At 47.0% G+C, this 19310-nt stretch overlaps 1 long non-coding RNA gene and 1 other non-coding gene across 2 annotated transcripts; both read left to right on the top strand.

Moving 5' to 3' along the window:
• The first annotated feature begins 736 nt into the window (after positions 1–736).
• Positions 737–17325, top strand: LOC144505138 (uncharacterized). The gene is made up of 4 exons (XR_013499780.1): positions 737–923; positions 4002–4102; positions 8447–8619; positions 17091–17325. It is a non-coding gene; the product is annotated as an uncharacterized LOC144505138 (long non-coding RNA).
• Positions 17326–18599: 1274 nt separating this feature from the next.
• Positions 18600–18781, top strand: LOC144505702 (U2 spliceosomal RNA). Its single transcript, XR_013499846.1, has one exon. It is a non-coding gene; the product is annotated as a U2 spliceosomal RNA (small nuclear RNA).
• The last annotated feature ends 529 nt before the right edge of the window (positions 18782–19310 follow it).

The raw sequence follows: 19310 nt of genomic DNA on the forward strand, positions 1-19310 counted from the left end.
GCCCCCCTATGCACTGCCCCAGGCACAGCCCCCTGGCACCTTGACATTTTACCCCTGGAGTGTTTGCCGCTGGCGCAAATCCCGACCTAAGTTTTGCTTTGGGATAAAATAGGTGTCAAACACTAAGAATGCTTGAAAGCCTATGGTGGACTCCTCCAGGTCCTGCCTCATCGTCTGCTATTGGACCTACAACATAAAGAACGGAACTGACTTGACGCTTCTGCTTTTTAGCACACAGGTCAAATGCGGCTCAATATCAAAGATTATAGCATTTCCAAAATTCCCACTTCTGGCCTCTCTGCCGGCCGTCGAACAGACATGGTAGGAGATGGGACTGCTCAACAGGTATGTTATCATCACCTTGTTCCAGTGTACCTCCTCCTTCGGTCAATTTGTAAGTACAAGCTGCTATCAAGTTTTCCTTCACTCTCCGGTTCCTTCAATAACACTGATGTATTTTTTTATACTGTTACAAGGATGTTCTGAGGCAGTCCTTATCTGTGAACTTTAGGCATGGTACTTGATTACTAGACAAACTGTAGTCATACTCTGGTGGCTGCTTAACACTTGTTTATTCATATTACAGCTGAACAGTAGGCATGTTGCTGCAGGACATGGTGTTCCAACTTCTCAAGTGTCTAACACATGACTCACTGGTGTCAGTGGGACATCATCATCCATGTCATGTATGAGCATATCACATCCATTAACCCCAAATACTGCATAGGTCTCCCTCAGCACTGAACAGTCTGTGTAGATCAGGGATTATCTCTCTGGAACAGGACTCCAATTTACAACTTTCTGACTCAGAGGCAAGAGTGCTGTCATTAAATTCAGACTGAAAACTAAGATTGGCAATAAGACTAAGGACGGAATTTTCCTGTTCCGCCCGCCGTGGGAATCGTAGCAGGTGGGACAGAAAGGTTGGTGGACCATTTAAAGGTGCATTGACCTTGGGCGGGAATTTCCGGTCTCGGGATGCATGTGGTCAGAATATTCCACCCTAAAGGTTTCAAAGGGTATTCTCTGCTTATTTAACCGCATTAAGTTTATTTCCCCTAAATGCTCAGCAGCAGTATTATGTGCCATCTTTTCCCACATCTATTTTCTGTTGTTTAGTATATAGCGCACAAACATTTCAACACTGCGGCACAATATGCTTCATTCGGTTTTCCTTTCCAAATATTGAATTCATATAAAGCACCATTTTATATCTTGCTGATGGTTCCAAAAACCTCCTGTTTAGGTCACTAAGACAGATTTTTATGAAGGTTCTGCAGCATCTGTTACATTAATTTTTATTTTTCAATTATCTCTTATTTATGTAAGACCGAGACGGAATAGGACGTTTTAATATCGACATTACCATACCATTTTAAATAACGGCAGCAGGGACTATTGCTAACAAACAACACCTGCACGTGCTGACAGTTACCTCATCATATCTAATTCAGTCCTTACAAACAGCACCTGCACATGGTAACAATTACCTCATGGTATATGAAATCATTCTTGTTGCTCCTAAAAATACCAGACTTTGAGACAGATTTAGGTCTGAGAGCAAACATTAAATTCAGCGCAGTGCGATAAGAGAGCAGCCAACCCAAGAAGTTCATGGATTGATGGAAATTGGTTCTTGGCATTCAACTGAGCTGCGAGCGCTGATCGCATTTCCACAAAATGCTTGCTTGAGGAATGTCAATTCTTTATAATGGGCTCAGTATGTAGGTTTGTGCAAGTGAAATGAGAGGTGAAACTTGGTTCTATTTCTGTACACAATAGTGTTGGACATAGAGGGCGGAATTTTACCGGCACGTCCACCCAAGGTTTGTGCGATCCTGCCCGAGACCAAGACAGAATGCCATTCTCCGAGCCTTGCCTGCCCCCGGAATCGAGGAGGGCGTGCCGGTAAAATTCCGGCCAGAATCATAGAATCCGTACAGTGCAGAAGGAGGCTATTCAGCCCATCCCTGCTTGCACCGACAACTATCCCACCCAGGCTCAATCCCTGTCATCCCACGTATTTACTCTGCTAACCCTCCTGACGTTAAGGGGCAATTGAGCACAGCCAATCAACCTAACTGTGGGAGGAAACCGGAGGAAGCTCACGCAGATATGGGGAGAACGTGCAAACTCCACACAGATTGTCACTGTTAGATCAGAGAATAGGAGTTTATTAACTGCCTTCATGTAACTGAAAATAATAAAGGAAGAAGGTGATTATAACATATTGAGAAGAATTGCCTATGTTTGCAGAAATTTAATCAAAATTAATTGAGAAAAATGTAACCATATAACTGACAGCTAGGACATGTACAAGAACAGCCTGTTTCATTCATTTGCCAAGTTCCCCTCCTCCTATGGGAAATCTTCATCTCTGTTAACAATTACTTCATTGAATGCAAAATAAATAAATGTACTAGGAAAAATACAAAATCAATCAATCCCAACTTCAAAGAGGAAAGCTGTGGGGACAGATTCAAAAAGATCAAGATTTAATACAGAGCATTTGCAAAGGAGCTGCAGCAAAATAACTAAAATACTAAAGGACTGGATAATATTTTCCTTGCTGCTGATTTTTTCACATTCTGAAGTTACTGTATTGGAAAAGCAAAATCATATTCCACTTCACCAAGGAGCTGGGTATAGTTCTGAGTAGCTGAATGTCACTGGACCCCAATTACAAAAACACAATCACTTGAAGCCAGCCATGCAGGATCTGTCAGAGGATGACAAGTTTCCTCCTTTAGACACTTCAAGTTGCCTGTTGGGTGCTTTTTGACATTTCTCACTTTCTTGATTCATTGAAATATTGCCGGGAAGCTGAGAAGTTTAATTTTAAAGGGAAGGAGATCTTATCAATTCCTCCTGAAACAGGATTCTGACAGTTTACAAATGGGAAATGGTAGTTATGGAAGCGAACAATGCAGTAACTAAAACTATGCTTCAGTGGCTGAGAGGCAATATACACTGGCTAACCCAGCAAGATTTGGATGTTTCTGATCTGAACCTTAATAAAGTGAGGTATAATCTGTATTCTCAACAAACATGGGCAGAGCTAAGATTCAAATTAATTGTGCTGTAGTTCTCCTGAGAAACAGGGGTGAGGGAAGATGGTGGAGGAGAGCGGGGGGGGGGGGGGGGGGTGGTAGTTAGCTCAGTTGGCTAGATGGCTAGGGTGTGGTTTCATTCCCATTCAGGATGAAACATCAGCAGACAATGAGCCAAGGACCTGAATTCAGGCAGAGGGCACGTGATGATCTCCTGAAAACAGTGAACAATAAGCACTTTGTTAATGTCTCTGAAATCAATCAACACCTCACACCCATTTGGTTGAGAAAAGTTAAAGTTTATTTATTAGTCACAGGTAAGGCTTACATTAACACTGCAATGAAGTTATTGTGAAATTCTGTGAAGTGCTTAATCCCTGAATTTCAGCAAGGGTCATCTGAGAATTCTTTGCTTCCTGCTTATGAACACAGAATGATAAAAATAAAGACAACAGGAAAGTCAGTTTGGTTTTTGGGAGATAATACATGGACAGGCTTTGACCATGCTCGGGAGAATGCAGAAGAGCAGTTAAGAGTTATTTTGTTTAAGCCCAGCAAGACAATCTACTACTGCAGGAAAGCACAGTGTGCTTAGTTTGTAAAGACAAATTGTACTGATTAAATGAAGCCAGTCCAATTATGACTGTTGCTCTGTATGCTCACACAATGTGAAATGTAGCAGCTAAACAATTTGGCCTTGTCTGACCAAATATTTTTTCAGTCTGCCTTCAAAAAATGCTATGTCATGAACGAAAGACATAAAATTCAGTTTTACACCAGAGGAGGTGAAAATGTTATCATAAATAGTTACTGAGTCATCTTTGGTATGTAAGGGCCATAGAATCCAACTACAAGAATGCCTAACTCAGCTGAACCTGATGCTTACCTACGGCAGATCCTAAACTTGCAATATCTTTGACATGAACTGAAAATGTCCATTTGTGCTTTTAGGTGGAAAGAAGAAATAACTTGCACTTATGAAGTCCCTTTCCTACATCCCAAAATGTTTTACAGCAAATTAATTACTCTTGAAATATAGCCACTGTTGATATGTAAGTATATTCTTCACGCAGCTTGGTGCACAGTTAGTTTCTCAAACCACCAATGAAATAAATGACCAGATAATCTATTGTTGTGCTGTTGCTTGAGGAATAAATGACGGCAAAGTGATTGAAGTTCAAAGGTGTGCGGATTAGGTGGATTGGCCATGCTAACTTGTCCTTTAGTGTCAAGGGGACTAGCTAGGGTAAATGCATGGGGTTATGGGGATAGGGTCTGGATGGGATTGTGGTCAGTGCACACTCGATGGGCCGAATGGCCTCCTTCTGCACTATAGGATTCTATAATTCTATGAAAGAACTCTCTGCTCTTCTTTGAATAGTGCCATGAAGTCCAATGTCTCATCCAAAAGTCAATCATCACCAAATATGTCCCACTGAAGCATCTGCCCAAATTGTGAGCTCAAGTCCTGGAGTAGAATTCAAACCCATGATCTTCTGATTCAGAAGTGAGAGTGTTAAGACTAGCCAAGCTCTTGAAACATGATTATAATTGTTAGTTTCACACAAACGATTACTTTGGTATCAATTAATTGTTAATGCAGAAGGTAACTTCAATCTAAATGATAAACCAATGATGCATAACAGCACAAAAATCAGATTCTGCAAGGTATATTCCAGTATTTTATACTTCTTTTTTGTATTAGCATTGTTCCCTATTACCAAGTAAATTATTTTTATCAAGAATTTATTCAAAACACTGATAAAGAGTCTGCAACATTTTGCTGACGGATGATAATGCAAAGCATAACTAGTGAGTACTTGATCAGTGAATCCATCTCTGGCATTTGTTGCACTGCATCAAGCTCATGGTTCCTGTGGCATGAACACTAATTCATTGCCAGTTTCCAAATATGAATCACAAGTCATTCGCAGCATATGTAGATTATAAAATTCATTGGGGTGTTACTGCAGATGAAAAATGCTTAGAAACACTCTTTGACAATGGCTCAGATTCTCTGGTCTCCAGATGATTGGAGACAAAAACAGACTTAGCCTGGTGTACAGGACGGATCCTGTGGTAGCCCCAACACAAGGACTCCGTAAGAATTACCTAGGAAGTTTCAACTTCTGATAGGCAATTCCGCAGCTATTCAGGACCCTCCGAAAAAGTCTCCTACTCTGAGTTAGAGTCAAAGGGGGCGATTCACGAGTGTGGGGGGTGATTCTCCCAAACAAAATTCTAAATGCTGAATTGGTGACAAAAATGGCGAAATTCGCGATAGTTTTTTCAGTCGGAGTTCAGACTCGAATCTCCCCACTCGAGATCACAGTGGGAGGTCACAGTCGTGAATCTCATTAAAAGCTCGGGGGCGGGGCCTATTCATGCTGGAGTCTGACAGTTCCAGGCCTCTGCGCATGTGCAGTCGCCCCAAACTGTCAGCCTCCCGATTGCTGGCCGGCTTGATTGCTGGCCAGCCCGGGATCCCCACAGTGCTGCCCCTCCAACCCTCCCTCCACCCGCATGGCCGACCCCTGCCCCTATCCCGGAGCATCCCGATCTGCAGCTCCCATGCAGCCCCCCCCCCCCCCCAGCAATGACCACCCCTCCACCCCCACCCCCCCATCCCGGCAGATCCCTCCCACAGGAAACAGACTCCCCACAGGGAGCCGCCCCCCCGCCGCCACGCCCCCCCCCCCCCCAGACTACCACCCCCCCTCAGCCCACCTCAATCGTTGGCCTCCCTCCAGCACCGACTGATCCCAATATAGAGTGGCAGCGGGACCCACCCCACCGCCACCGATCACCCTTAAGACCGCCCAAAATAGGCCCTGCCCTCTTGGCACTGCCCCATGCCCGATGGGCAGTGCCAAGGTGCCCCGCAGACATGGGCACTTTGCCGCTTGGGCAGTGCCAGGGAGCACAGGCTGGCACTGCCAAGGTGCTCATGCCCAGGGGGCACCACACCCCCGCCGCCCACCTGAGTGGGAGCCCCGATTGCCCCCCCCTTCACTCCAGTAGGGTCTCCCTCTTGTTCCCGAAAGTAGGGAGCTACTCTAAACCCTGCCGGGTGAATTTGTACTGGCGGGCTGGGAGATGCTATCGGGCCCGGAGAATTCAGTCCCAGGCCCAATCATGACATTTAAATAACATTAAAAATAGATTAAAATGACTTACCTGGTCTTCCCATCAGTTTCCTGCGTGGTCCTGACTGCACCAGCTCTCCAGCGGTGGGAGACGCACATACGTCGGGAACGCATGTGCGAATCGGTGCATGTGCACATCTCCTGACCTGAATCACCAAAACATTAGTGGATTGGAATGGGAGAACCACCCCCTGGAGCACATACTCCAGGCTAAGTCTGTTTTTGTCTCCAATCATCTGGAGACCAGAGAATCACCTCTGTATTGTACAGAGTGTGGGAGATTCGAGTCTGAACTCCCACTGAAAAAACAATCGTGAATTACACCATTTTTGCCACCAATTCAGCATTTAGAATATTTTGGGGAGAATCGCCCCCAGAGACTTTGGTAAGTTCCGATTTACTTACCTGGATAGTTGCCCGGGAAATACGAGGCAGAGAAAGACGATGGGGACGATTCTCCCAAAACAAATTTTCAGTGCCGAATTTGCGTGAAAACTGGAGTAACTCCTGCCGATGTATTAGTGGGATTTTCAGAATGAATCTCTGACACTCTGAGCACTGCAGAGTGTCCTAGTGGGATCCACTCTGAAAATCCGGGGGCAGGGCCTATTTCCGCTGGAAAGGCCCTCTGCGAGCCCTTATTCCCCGCCCCACCCTGTCTGCCCCCCGCCCCCCACCGGCCATCCCTGATCACCTTGATCCCCCCCACTCCCCCGGCAGTGTTGACCCCCCAGCTGGCAGCCCGATCCCCTCCAGCAGCCCTGACTGCGCCCCCACCCCCCCCCCCCCCCTCACCCGGATGGCCAGCCCTGACTCACCCCCTTCCCTCCCTCTGCCAGTGATCCCAGTGCAGAGTGGTAGCGGGACCCCCACCCTCACCGATCACCCCTTATAGGGCCCTCACCCAATAGGCCCCACCCCTTCTTGCCCCACCCCCTTGGCACTGCCCAATGCCCGGTGGGCAGTGCCAAGGTGCCCCTTGAGTATTGCGAGTTTGCCCCTTGGGCAGTGCCAAAGGGGCATCCCACCCTTATCCCCAACCTCCGGGGGGGCCTCCATGGCCTCCGTTACCTCCAGCGGAGTAGGGCTGCCTGTTCCCCGTTAGTGGGGAGCAGTTGTAAATCCCGCTGGAGGGAACCACTCCTGATGGGAGGGAGATGCTAGCAGACCCAGAGGCTTCAGTCCCGGGCCTGCTAATGGATGTAAATGTTACTTTCAATATTTAAATCAGCTCCGTGCCAATTTCCAGTGAGGAGCTGATGACTCAAAAAACCTTGCCGCGGAGACGCAGAGCAGTGCAGCGGGCTGGGAGAATCACCCCCCACCATGTCTCACTCTTGAGCAATTATGCAGCTGACCTCTACATCCTAACTGACAATAAACCTACCTGACCCCCCTCGAGCCTCCAACCTCCCTGCCCTCTGACTCTCCCCCAACCTTCTGATCCTCCGACCCTCCAGCTCCTCAACCTTCTGATTACGCCACAACTCCCCTCGATCATTGATCCTCTGACTCCCCACTGAACCCTCCCACTTGCCCTTGATCTTCCAACCCCCTGTCACTCAAAATCACCCAAACCTTCCAACCCCCCCCCCCCTCAATCCCAACCCTCCTATTCCACCGATCATCTGACTCCCCCCCCCAACTTTTGGGTGAACTCAAATTCTGTTGATTCTCCCTGACCCTCTGACTCGCTCCTAATTCTGGAACTTCCCCGACCAACCAACCCCGACTGACCTGACCTCTGCCATCCTACCCAACCAGCTCCCATAGCACACCACCTCTGCCATATTTTAAGAACAACGGCGAGATCCTGGAAAATGTGGACAATTCTCCTTAATTTGGGAACCACCTCTTAATGAAGCCAGACCTAGATGATGAAATGTAATATTGCCTCCAATGTGCCATCTCAATCTTTGGCTGACTGGGAAAAAGTGTATTTGAGGACCAGAATCTCAAATCTGAGATTAAGGTCATGGCTTACCAGGAAGCAGTCTTCTCTGCTTCTACATTGTTCAGAGACTTGGACGACCCACAGAAAGCACCTCAAAGCACTGGATAGTATCAGCTGCAGTGTCTTTGCAAAATCCTCCAAATCTAGTGGCAAGAAAAGCAGTCAAACAGTAGCTCCCCCTCCCAAGACAACCTTCCCAGCAGCAAGGCGCGAATCACTCAAAACCATTGTACTGGGGGAAGGGAAGATACGTTGTTTGTATGCCTGACAACAAACAAATGCTCTACTCTACTCAGAATGTGGTTGTGGCAGGACGCTCCCAGCAAGACAGTGGAAATACTATAGGGATGTCTTCAAAGCATCTCTGAAGAGATCAAACATCCCCACCAACTCATAGGAGATCCTGGTTTATGACCAACATTCAGGAAGTGCAGCAGAGAGGGAGAGATTCGCGAGAGGAGTGCTGCGGGTAAGCGCTGTTATTTTTTAACTTACTTTTTCGCGGGTTTTTTCTTAAAAAATATCTAAACCGGGAAGTGGTCGCGCAGGGAGGTCTGGGAGAGAGAGATTTTTTTTCCCCCAATAAATTGGAACAGAGAGGAATCCCGATACTCTACACTTGTAGAGTATCCCACCCTCCCTCCTCCTCTAACCTAAAAAAAAAGACCCAGTGAGAGCAGGGCTTTGGAGAAAACAGGAGGAGGAAAGGTAAGTTTAAAATTTTCATTCACTTTTTTTTTCCCTGTGTGTTTAAAGGGGCAATTATGAGTGTGAGGCCAGTATGTTGTTCCCAATGTAGGATGTGGGAGGTCCTGGAGGCTCCTAGCCTCCCGGACGACCATATCTGTGCTGGGTGTGTTGAGCTGCGGTTCCTAAGGGACCATGTTAGGGAACTGGAATTGCAGCTCGAGGACCTTCGCCGGGTTAGGGATAGTGAGGAGGTCATTGACAGGAGCTATCGGCAGGTGGTCACACCGGGACCACGGGAGGAGGGTAACTGGGTAACAGTGAGGAAGGAGAAAGCTCGGTTGATGGTGAGCACCCCGGTGGATGTGCCCCTTAATAATAAGTACTCCTGTCTGAGTACTACTGGGGTGGACAGCCCACCTGGGGGAAGCAGCGGTGGCAGTGTCTCTGGAGCTGAGCCTGGCCCAGTAGTGCAAAAGGGTAAGGAAAGGAGGGTAGTGCTAATTGGGGACTCTACGGTGAGGGGGTCAGATAGGCGTTTTTGCGGACACAGACGGGACTCTCGGATGGTGGTTTGCCTCCCTGGTGCAGGGGTCCGGGATGTCTCTGGTCGAGTCCCAGAAATCCTGAAGGGGGAGGGAGAGGAGTCGAAGGTCGTGATGCATATAGGTACTGCTGACATAGGTAGGAAGAGGGAAGGGGTCATGAAAAGAGAATATAGGGAGTTAGGTAGACAGCTGAGAAAGAGGAATGCAAAGGTAGTAATCTCAGGATTGCTGCCTGTGCCGCGGGAGAGTGAGAACAGGAATCGGTGGAGAATGAATGCGTGGCTGAGGGACTGGAGCAAGGGACAAGGATTTGGGTACTTGGATCATTGGGACCTCTTTAGGGGCAGGTGTGACCTGTTTAAAAAAGACGGGTGGCACTTGAATCCCAGGGGGACCAATATCCTGGCGGGAAGGTTGGCTAAGGCTACTGGAGAGACTTTAAACTAGAAAGGTTGGGGGGAGGGAATCGAAATGAGGGGACTGAGAGCGAGGAGGTTAGCTCGCAAATAGATAAGGAATGTAAACAGGGTAAGAGGGAGGTTAGACGAGTGATGGAGAAGGGAAGTGCTCAGGCTGAAGGTCTGAGATGTGTCTATTTTAATGCCAGGAGTGTAGTGAATAAAGTGGATGAGCTTAGAGCGTGGATTGCTGCTTCGAATTGTGATGTGGTGGCCATTACGGAGACTTGGATGTCTCAGGGACAGGACTGGGTGCTTCAGGTGCCGGGTTTTAGATGTTTCAGGAAGGACAGGGAGGGAGGCAAGAGAGGGGGGGGAGTGGCACTGTTGATCAGGGATAGTGTCACGGCTGTAGAGAAGGTGGACGCCGTGGAGGGATTGACTACGGAGTCTCTGTGGGTGGAGGTTAGGAACAGGAAGGGGTCGGTAACGTTGCTGGGTGTTTTCTATAGGCCGCCCAATAGTAACAGAGATGTTGAGGAGCAGATGGGGAAACAGATCCTGGAGAGATGTAGGAATAACAGAGTTGTCGTGATGGGAGATTTTAATTTCCCAAACATAGATTGGAATATCCCTAGGGCTAGGGGTTTGGATGGAGAGGAGTTTGTTAGGTGTGTCCAGGAGAGTTTCCTGACACAGTATGTGGACAAGCCTACTAGAGGAGAGGCTGTACTTGATCTGGTGCTGGCTAATGAACCTGGACAGGTGGAGGATCTCTCGGTGGGTGAGCATCTTGGGGATAGCGATCATAATTCTATCTCCTTCACGATAGCATTGGAAAGAGATAGGATCAGGCAGGCTAGGAAAGTGTTTCTCTGGAGTAAAGGGAAATACAGTGTCATCAGGGAGGAAATTAGACGGGTAAATTGGAAGGAGGCATTCTTGGGGAAAAGTACCGAAGGAAAGTGGAGGATTTTCAAGGAATGTTTGTCTGGAGCTCTGCATGACAACGTTCCGATGAGACAGGGGGGTGTTGGTAGGGTACGGGAACCGTGGTGTACGAAGGTTGTGATGAACCTGGTGAATAAGAAAAGAGAGGCGTACAGAAGGTTCAGAGAGCTAGGAGGTGTTAAGGATTTAGAGGAGTATACGGGATGTAGGAAGGAGCTTAAGAAGGAAATTAGGAGAGCGAGAAGGGGTCATGAGAAGACCTTGGCGGGTAAGATTAAGGAGAATCCCAAGGCTTTCTACAAATATGTCAAGAGTAAAAGGATGAGATGTGAAGGCATAGGACCCTTAAAAGGTGAAGAGGGAAAAGTTTGTGCGGAACCGTTAGAAATGGCGGAGCTGCTTAATGAATACTTTACCTCGGTATTCACGGTGGAAAGGGATCTGGGTGGTTGTACTGCTGGTTTGCGGTGGACAGAAAGGATCGAGCATGTGGACATAAAGAAAGAGGATGTGTTGGAACTATTGAATGGCATCAAGGTTGGTAAGTCGCCGGGACCGGATGGGATGTACCCCAGGTTACTGTGGGAGGCGAGGGAGGAGATTGCGGAGCCTTTGGCGATGATCTTTGCATCGTCGATGGAGACGGGAGAGGTTCCGGAGGATTGGAGGATTGCAGATGTGGTCCCTATATTCAAGAAAGGGAACAGGGACAGCCCGGGAAATTACCGACCGGTGAGTCTAACCTCAGTGGTTGGTAAGTTGATGGAGAGGATCCTGAGAGACAGGATTTATGATCATCTAGAGAAGTTTAGTATGATCAAAAGTAGTCAGCATGGCTTTGTCAAGGGCAGGTCGTGCCTTACGAGCCTGGTTGAGTTCTTTGAAAATGTGACCAAACACATTGACGAAGGAAGAGCGGTGGATGTGGTCTATATGGACTTCAGCAAGGCGTTCGATAAGGTCCCCCATGCAAGACTTCTTGAGAAAGTGAGAGGGCATGGGATCCAAGGGGCTGTTGCCTTGTGGATCCAGAACTGGCTTGCCTGCAGAAGGCAGAGAGTGGCTGTGGAGGGGTCTTTCTCTGCATGGAGGTCAGTGACCAGTGGAGTGCCCCAGGGATCTGTTCTGGGACCCTTGCTGTTTGTCATTTTCATAAATGACCTGGATGAGGAAGTGGAGGGATGGGTTGGTAAGTTTGCTGACGACACCAAGGTAGGTGGTGTTGTGGATAGTTTGGAGGGATGTCAGAAGTTGCAGCGAGACATAGATAGAATGCAAGACTGGGCGGAGAAGTGGCAGATGGACTTCAACCCGGATAAGTGTGTGGTGATCCATTTTGGCAGATCCAATGGGATGAAGCAGCAGTATAATATGAAGGGTACCATTCTTAGCAGTGTAGAGGATCAGAAGGACCTTGGGGTCCGGGTCCATAGGACTCTTAAATCGGCCTCGCAGGTGGAGGATGCGGTCAAGAAGGCGTACGGCGTACTGGCCTTCATTAATCGAGGGATTGAGTTTAGGAGTCGGGAGATAATGCTGCAGCTTTATAGGACCCTGGTTAGACCCCACTTGGAGTACTGCGCGCAGTTCTGGTCACCTCATTACAGGAAAGATGTTGAAGCCATTGAAAGGGTGCAGAGGAGATTTACAAGGATGTTGCCTGGATTGGGGGGCATGCCTTATGAGGATAGGTTGAGGGAGCTTGGTCTCTTCTCCCTGGAGAGACGAAGGATGAGAGGTGACCTGATAGAGGTTTACAAGATGTTGAGAGGTCTGGATAGGGTAGACTCTCAGAGGCTATTTCCAAGGGCTGAAATGGTTGCTACGAGAGGACACAGGTTTAAGGTGCTGGGGGGTAGGTACAGAGGAGATGTCAGGGGTAAGTTTTTCACTCAGAGGGTGGTGGGTGAGTGGAATCGGCTGACGTCGGTGGTGGTGGAGGCAAACTCGTTGGGGTCTTTTAAGAGACTTCTGGATGAGTACATGGGATTTAATGGGATTGAGGGCTATAGATAGGCCTAGAGGTGGGGATGTGATCGGCGCAACTTGTGGGCCGAAGGGCCTGTTTGTGCTGTGGCTTTCTATGTTCTATGTTCTATGTTCTAAGAGTGAACACTTTGAGAGACTTCATCATGAACATGCAGAGATGAAGCTGAGGAGTTGGAGTGCATAAATCTCTAAACAACTCATCTACCCAACCTTTCAAGCACCACCTGCCGCACATGTGGCAGAATCTGCTGATCACACATTGGACATACCAGCCATCTCAGAGCCCATCAGGTGGACGGTGGCAGCCTTCCATCTTGTAAGACGGTGTTTTGCACTGTGGTGGTTAACTCTATGTAAAGCTTTGACTGGTGTGGCTCAGGAGCCCCACTCTGACATTGTAGACTCAGTCACATTTACTGCAGAGGAAGACAGTGGGCTGAGGAGGCTTCTGTTTTCTCTGGGGCTTCTTCTTGAGACTTTTTGTTTAGGCTTTCCTCTTCCAAAGCCATTCCAGTCAGCTTCCAGAAGCCACAGTTTTCTCAGACTATGAATGTCCACCATCTTCATAGCTCACTTGTAGTGGAGGTATGTGTTTTGTACTAGGCAAATTACTAGACTGCAGGCGGAACCAAAGGACATACAAACTCATGGTTTGCTGTAACTCAACAGGGAGGTTTATTCAACAGCTGTGCACTCTGTGATCAATACAAGACTCACCTGAAAGCCTGTGAATCAGGTTGATGATGGGCTCAACTCTAAAAGGGACACCGTCCCAACATAATATACGCCGACTATAATGCATAACAGCATGGACGCCCAAGAGGTTGTGACCCAGTGGCTGATTCACTGCACAGAAGGCCTTTAGCTATATAACTGTCAGCCATCTGATGAATGTGGCTGAGTCAGTGAAAATGTTACTGGCTTAGCAATGAGTGCATCCTGATGGAATTAGTGCACTCCAGGACCTCCGAGTTGGTGATATTGTCCTGTCAAGAGATGTCAAGGATATGTCTGAGACGGCAAAGGTGGAAGCTGTATAGCCTTTCCTCCTGCCTAGCATATGTTGTCCGGATGTCATTACTGTAGAGGAGTGCACTGAGTATGATCTAAAGACTCTCTCTCTAATGGTGGAAATCAACCAGCCAACGAAAAGGATCACTATTGAATAAAATAACTGAAATATCTCTACCAAACCATTGCCCTCCTAATTGCTTGCTGCACTTGCATGCTAACGTTCTGCATTCCTTGTAAAAGCATACCCAAATCTCTTTGAACATCAACATGTACAAGTTTTCCACCTTTTAAAAAACATATTCTGACTTTTATTCTTAATAACCAAAGTGAATAACTTGACACTTCCCTTCATTATTCTCCATCTGCCATCTTGTTGTCCACTCACTTGATCTGTCCATCCTCACTCCCCTGCTCCATTCCCTCCCCACCTACATCCGGGATTCCTCTGATGCCCTGCGTCATATTGACAGTTCCAGTTCGCAGGCCCTAACCGCTTCCTATTCACCAAGGATGTGCAATCTCTCTACACCTCCATCCTACACCAGGACAGCCTGAGAGATCTTCGCTTCTTTCTTAAAAAGAGGCCTGAACAATTCCCATCCACCACCACTCTCCTCTGCCTGGCTGAACTTGTTCTATCTCTCAACAACTTCTCCTTTAACTCATCCCACTTTCTCCAAATCAAAGGAGTAGCAATGGGTACCTGCATGGGTCCTAGCTACACTTGTCTTTTTATGAGGTATGTGGAACATTCCTTGTTCTAGGCCTACCCAGGTTCCCTCCCACAACTCCTTTACTGGTACATTGATGACTATTTTGGTGCCGCTTCATGGTCTCGTCCAGAGCTCAAAAAATTCATCAACTTCATTTCCAGTTTCCACCCCTCCATCGCCTTCACCTGGTCCATCTCAGATACTTCCCTTCCCTTCCTTGACCTTTCTGTCTCCATTTCTGGCAATAGACTATCTACCAATAGCCATTACAAGTCCACTGACTCCCACAGCTATCTGGACTACAGCTCTTCACACCCCACATCCTGTAAGGACTCCATCCCTTTCTCTCAGCTCTTTCGCCTCAGTCACATTTGTTCCGATGATGCCACTTTCCAAAGTGGTGCTTCTGATATGTGCTCCTTTTTCCTCAACTGTGGATTCCCATCTACAGTTGTCAACAAGGCCCTCAGCAGCGTGCAGTCCATCTCCCGCGCCACGACCCTCACCCCCTCCCCTCCCTCCCAGAACAAGGATAGAGTCCCCCTTGTTCTCACATTTCACCCTGCCAGCCTCCGCATGCAAAGCATAATCCTCCGCCATTTGCGCCAACTCCAGCGTGATGCCACCACAAAACACATCTTCCCTTCACTCCTTCTGTCAACATTCCGCAGAGACCATTCCCTCTGGGATAACCTAGTCCACTCCTCCACTGTATCCAAAACCTCTCCCGTCACTCATGGCACCTTCCCATGCAATCACAGAAGGTGTAACACCTGTCCCTTTACCTCTTCTATGTTCACCATCCAAGGTTCAAAACATTCATTCCAGGTTAAGCAACGTTTCACTTGCACCTTTTTCAATTTGGTCTATTGCATTCGCTGCTCCCAATGTGGTCTCCTCTATATTGGAGAAACCAAGCGTAGACTGGGTGATCGCTTTGCTGAGCACCTTCGGTCTGTGCGCAGTCAGGACCCTGACCTTCCCATTGCTTGCTGTTTTAACACACGATTCTGCTCCCATGCCCACATGTCTGTCCTTGGCTTGCTGCAATGTTCCAGTGAAGCTCAACACAAACTGAAGGAACAGCATCTCGTCTTCCAGCTAGGCACTTTACAGTCTTCTGGTCTCAACATCGAATTCAACAACTTCAGATAATTAGCTCTACCCCACCTTGGCCCCCTTTGTTTTCATTCTATTTTATTTAATTGTTAACTGTTCTCTATCTTTTATTTCTTTATTGTCTTTCTTCATTTTTCTCTCCCCGACTCTTTCCCTCCACTTCATCGCCCTTTCCTTACCTTTTCTCTCCCCCACTTCCCCTTTTCTACATTCTACCTCTGTCCCATTTCCTACCCACCCCCCCCCCCCCCCCCCCCCCTCCCCACCCCCGCCACCCAACATCTTCATCTGGCACAGTTTACAGCTTCTCTGCCATTGGCCATTCACACCCTTTATTCTCTCTGTGGACAGCTATTAGCAGTCTTTTCCCCTGGTTTCTGTGGCTATGACTCATCTTTCATTCCCTCAACTTGCAGTATAAATATCTCCCACTTTCTAAGCCCTTTAGCTTTGACAAAGGGTCATCTGGACTCGAAACGTTAGCTCTTTTCTCTCCTTACAGATGCTGCCAGACGTGCTGAGATTTTCCAGTGTTTTCTCTTTTGGTTTCAGATTCCAGCATCTGCAGTAACTTGCTTTTGACCTGTTTATATCACTTTGCCGCCGTTATGTCATTCTCCACATCTTACGTTCCCATCCAACTTGGTATCATCAGCAAACTTAGATACATTACTCTTTGTCTCTCTGGAAATCTAGGTATACTGCCTCAATTCATTCCCTTCCCAGGGGGTGAAATAAATGCTGGCCTGGCCATTCCATAAATGAACTTTAAAAAGATTAATCAAAAGTATGCTGTAGGTACCATTCAGCCCATAGTACTAGTGCTAGCACTCTCTCCTGTAATCCAATTCATCTCAGATCCATTTAATATTCATTCTTTTGGAATTATTATTCATTTCCCATTGGAATGATGTTATAGTCTCTGTCAATATACGCTAATAGTCCTCAGTTCAAGAACCTTCTTTCTCCCTGCTCCTTGGCTTGTCTAGCGAGAATACTCAGTCTCCATCCCCTTATTTATTATTTACCCAAAAAAGGAACAATCTTTCATTATTAACCCATAGTAAAGTCCCTGACTCACCCTGATTTTAGCTTCTGTGCCCTGACTGAGGGTTGGGCGAGGGGTGGGGGGTGGGGGGGGGGGGGGGGAGGGGGGTGGCTGGGGGGGGGGGTGGCGGGGGGGGAGCATGAAATGGTACAATTTGCTTTGCTCATTCAGAGAACTGATGATGGGCTGAATGGACTCCCTATGCACTGTGACAATTCAATGATTCTGTAATCCAGTGTTTGTTGAACTAAGCAGAATGTTTGGTTTGCAACTGTGCCACAGTATGGTCTGATTATACAGCAGACAAATCTCAGCATGACTGGCACCGGAGTGCAATTTCAGTGAAGCATTGTGCTTGCAGACTCTGACATATGTACAGAGGTTTTGTTCTCCAGGCAGCTAATTCTTACAATGTTTGGAGAGTGGATGTCTGCTTCGTCTAACAATAAAAACATTCCTTGCAATTTTCTCAGGACTTTCATTGGACTTCCTTGGAACATTTCAGATGTGATTTCTCACCAGTCAGATATTGTAGCCATGTGAAGCAATCTCAAAGCAGTGACAGTGTCTTCTCGAGGAGCCTCACACAGTTTGCCTTTAGCATGCTTGAGTCTTGAATTAGAATGCGATACTCAATTTACATTTATAATCGTTTTTCACATTGATGCATTAATAAAAAAGTGTAATTTCAAAAGTGCACTGACATCTGCTGCTTAGATATCTTCAATAACACACGTAAAAGTTTTAATTTACTGGACATACAACCTAAAATGCTCAGTTAACTATAACAGCATAAATGAATGTGGACCCTGGCGCTCAGTTCCACTTGAGTCATGTATCAGTTCATGCAAAATAGCAATATGTAACAATATGCTTGTGAGGTGTTACAAATCCTTATCCTTAACAGATATAAATTAAAAAGTAAATCACTCTTTTATTTTGCTGAAACATACCCACACATTTAAAATGATAAATTAATCAAATTGTCAGTTCAGCTTGATACGATTACCAGACAATCATGTTCTGATTCGCAAAATATTTGTACCCAGCAGCAGTCTCTGAACAAACACCCTTTATCATGCACCAAAGGAAAGAGCCACTCCCGCAGCTTACAGTCAGGTAGTCTTTGCCTCGGCACCTACAACGCTGGTTGAGGTAAAGTTACAGGCTGAAAAACCACCACTGGCTGCTTCTCATTGCGCAAGTCTGCGCAATTTCAGCCTGCGCTTGCTCAATAAGGCAGCTTGTACTCCACGAAGCCCATGGACAGATCTAATAATAATCCCCTGTGGGTTTCGTGGTCATGATGTGGAGATGCTGGCGTTGGACTGGAGTAAACAAAGTAAGAGTTTTAACAACACCAGGTTAAAGTCCAACAGGTTTATTTGGTAGCAAATACCATTAGCTTTCGGAATGCTGCTCCTTTGTCAGATGCCACTCCATTAGCTTTCGGAATGCTGCTCCTTTGTCAGATGCCACTCCATCTGACGAAGGAGCAGCACTCCGAAAGCTAATGGCATTTGCTACCAAATAAACCTGTTGGACTTTAACCTGGTGTTGTTAAAACTCTTACTTGGTTTCGTGGTCATCAGAACATCCCCCCCCCCCACCTTAGGTCCATGTTTCTCCTAGCATTCCGCTGCGAGGATGTCCTTTTCAACGCTTGGTGCTTTTCAACGGAGGTCCATTGAACGTGGAGCTGGGTCATGCTGTATAAACCAAACAGGGCATCTTTTTTGGAGCGAGCGTTGCAGGGTTACCGAAGAAGGTCTCTCCTCAGGTTCCGCTTCAGCACAGAGGCCCACTTCTTCAGCCTCCATCTCAGAGTCTTTACCTTCACTATCCAGAAGGGCCTACGTGGAGTCAGCTTCAAGGTAAGGGTTAGCACTTGCAGCGATCATCTCCATGGCCAGTGGCAGAGGACTCGGGCAAGGACTCCATGGCCCCGAGGTGGTCTAAGTGTTTCTTTAGGGTTTGACCGCTTCGCTTCTCGGCCCTTTGGCTAAGATCAAGTGTAGTATCAACATGCTGTACTTGGTTGAAGTCATAAGGTTACATTGTGGCTTCATTTGAAGCAATTTTTTAAAGCGGCCTTTTTGCTGAGATGCAAATGAGATCAAGCCTTGGAGGAGGTGCAATGCCTACCCCAATCAGCTTGGATCATGTAGATCAAGCCGAAGGCAGGAAGTGAGAGCCCTGTCTTGTCAGCTTGGATCTGGAATGTCTCACTTGCTAAGACTGTGAATTGGACTTTGATTGGATTGAATTGGATATATAAACAAAAAAAAAGAGTTTCTTTAGGGTTTTACCCTGAACTTTGACCTTGCAAGAAATGGTCCTGTTTTCTCCATAATGATCCCAGGGGACCCATCTGGGACTGCCCCCAAAATTCCTTACATGAATCAGATTACACATTGCAAAATATCTTTTTGTCCTTGTGAAGTTCCTTTTTTGGTTCTCCTATTGGACTCCACCTTCCCCACCAAGTTTGAGAATAATAGGCTCAACGTGATACGAAGCCATCGTCCCATCAACAGCTCTGCTGGGGCAATACCTGTTGTGTGTGGTGTGGTCCTGTAATCAAACAAAGATCGTGCCAGTTTAGTCTCCATGGATGTCGCCAGTTGTTGTTTCAAACCATTTTTGAAGGTTTGAATTGCTCGTTCTGCCAATCCATTTGATAATGGGTGGTA

This window comes from Mustelus asterias, chromosome 16, assembly GCF_964213995.1.
Source record: "Mustelus asterias chromosome 16, sMusAst1.hap1.1, whole genome shotgun sequence".
Lineage (NCBI taxonomy): Eukaryota > Metazoa > Chordata > Chondrichthyes > Carcharhiniformes > Triakidae > Mustelus > Mustelus asterias.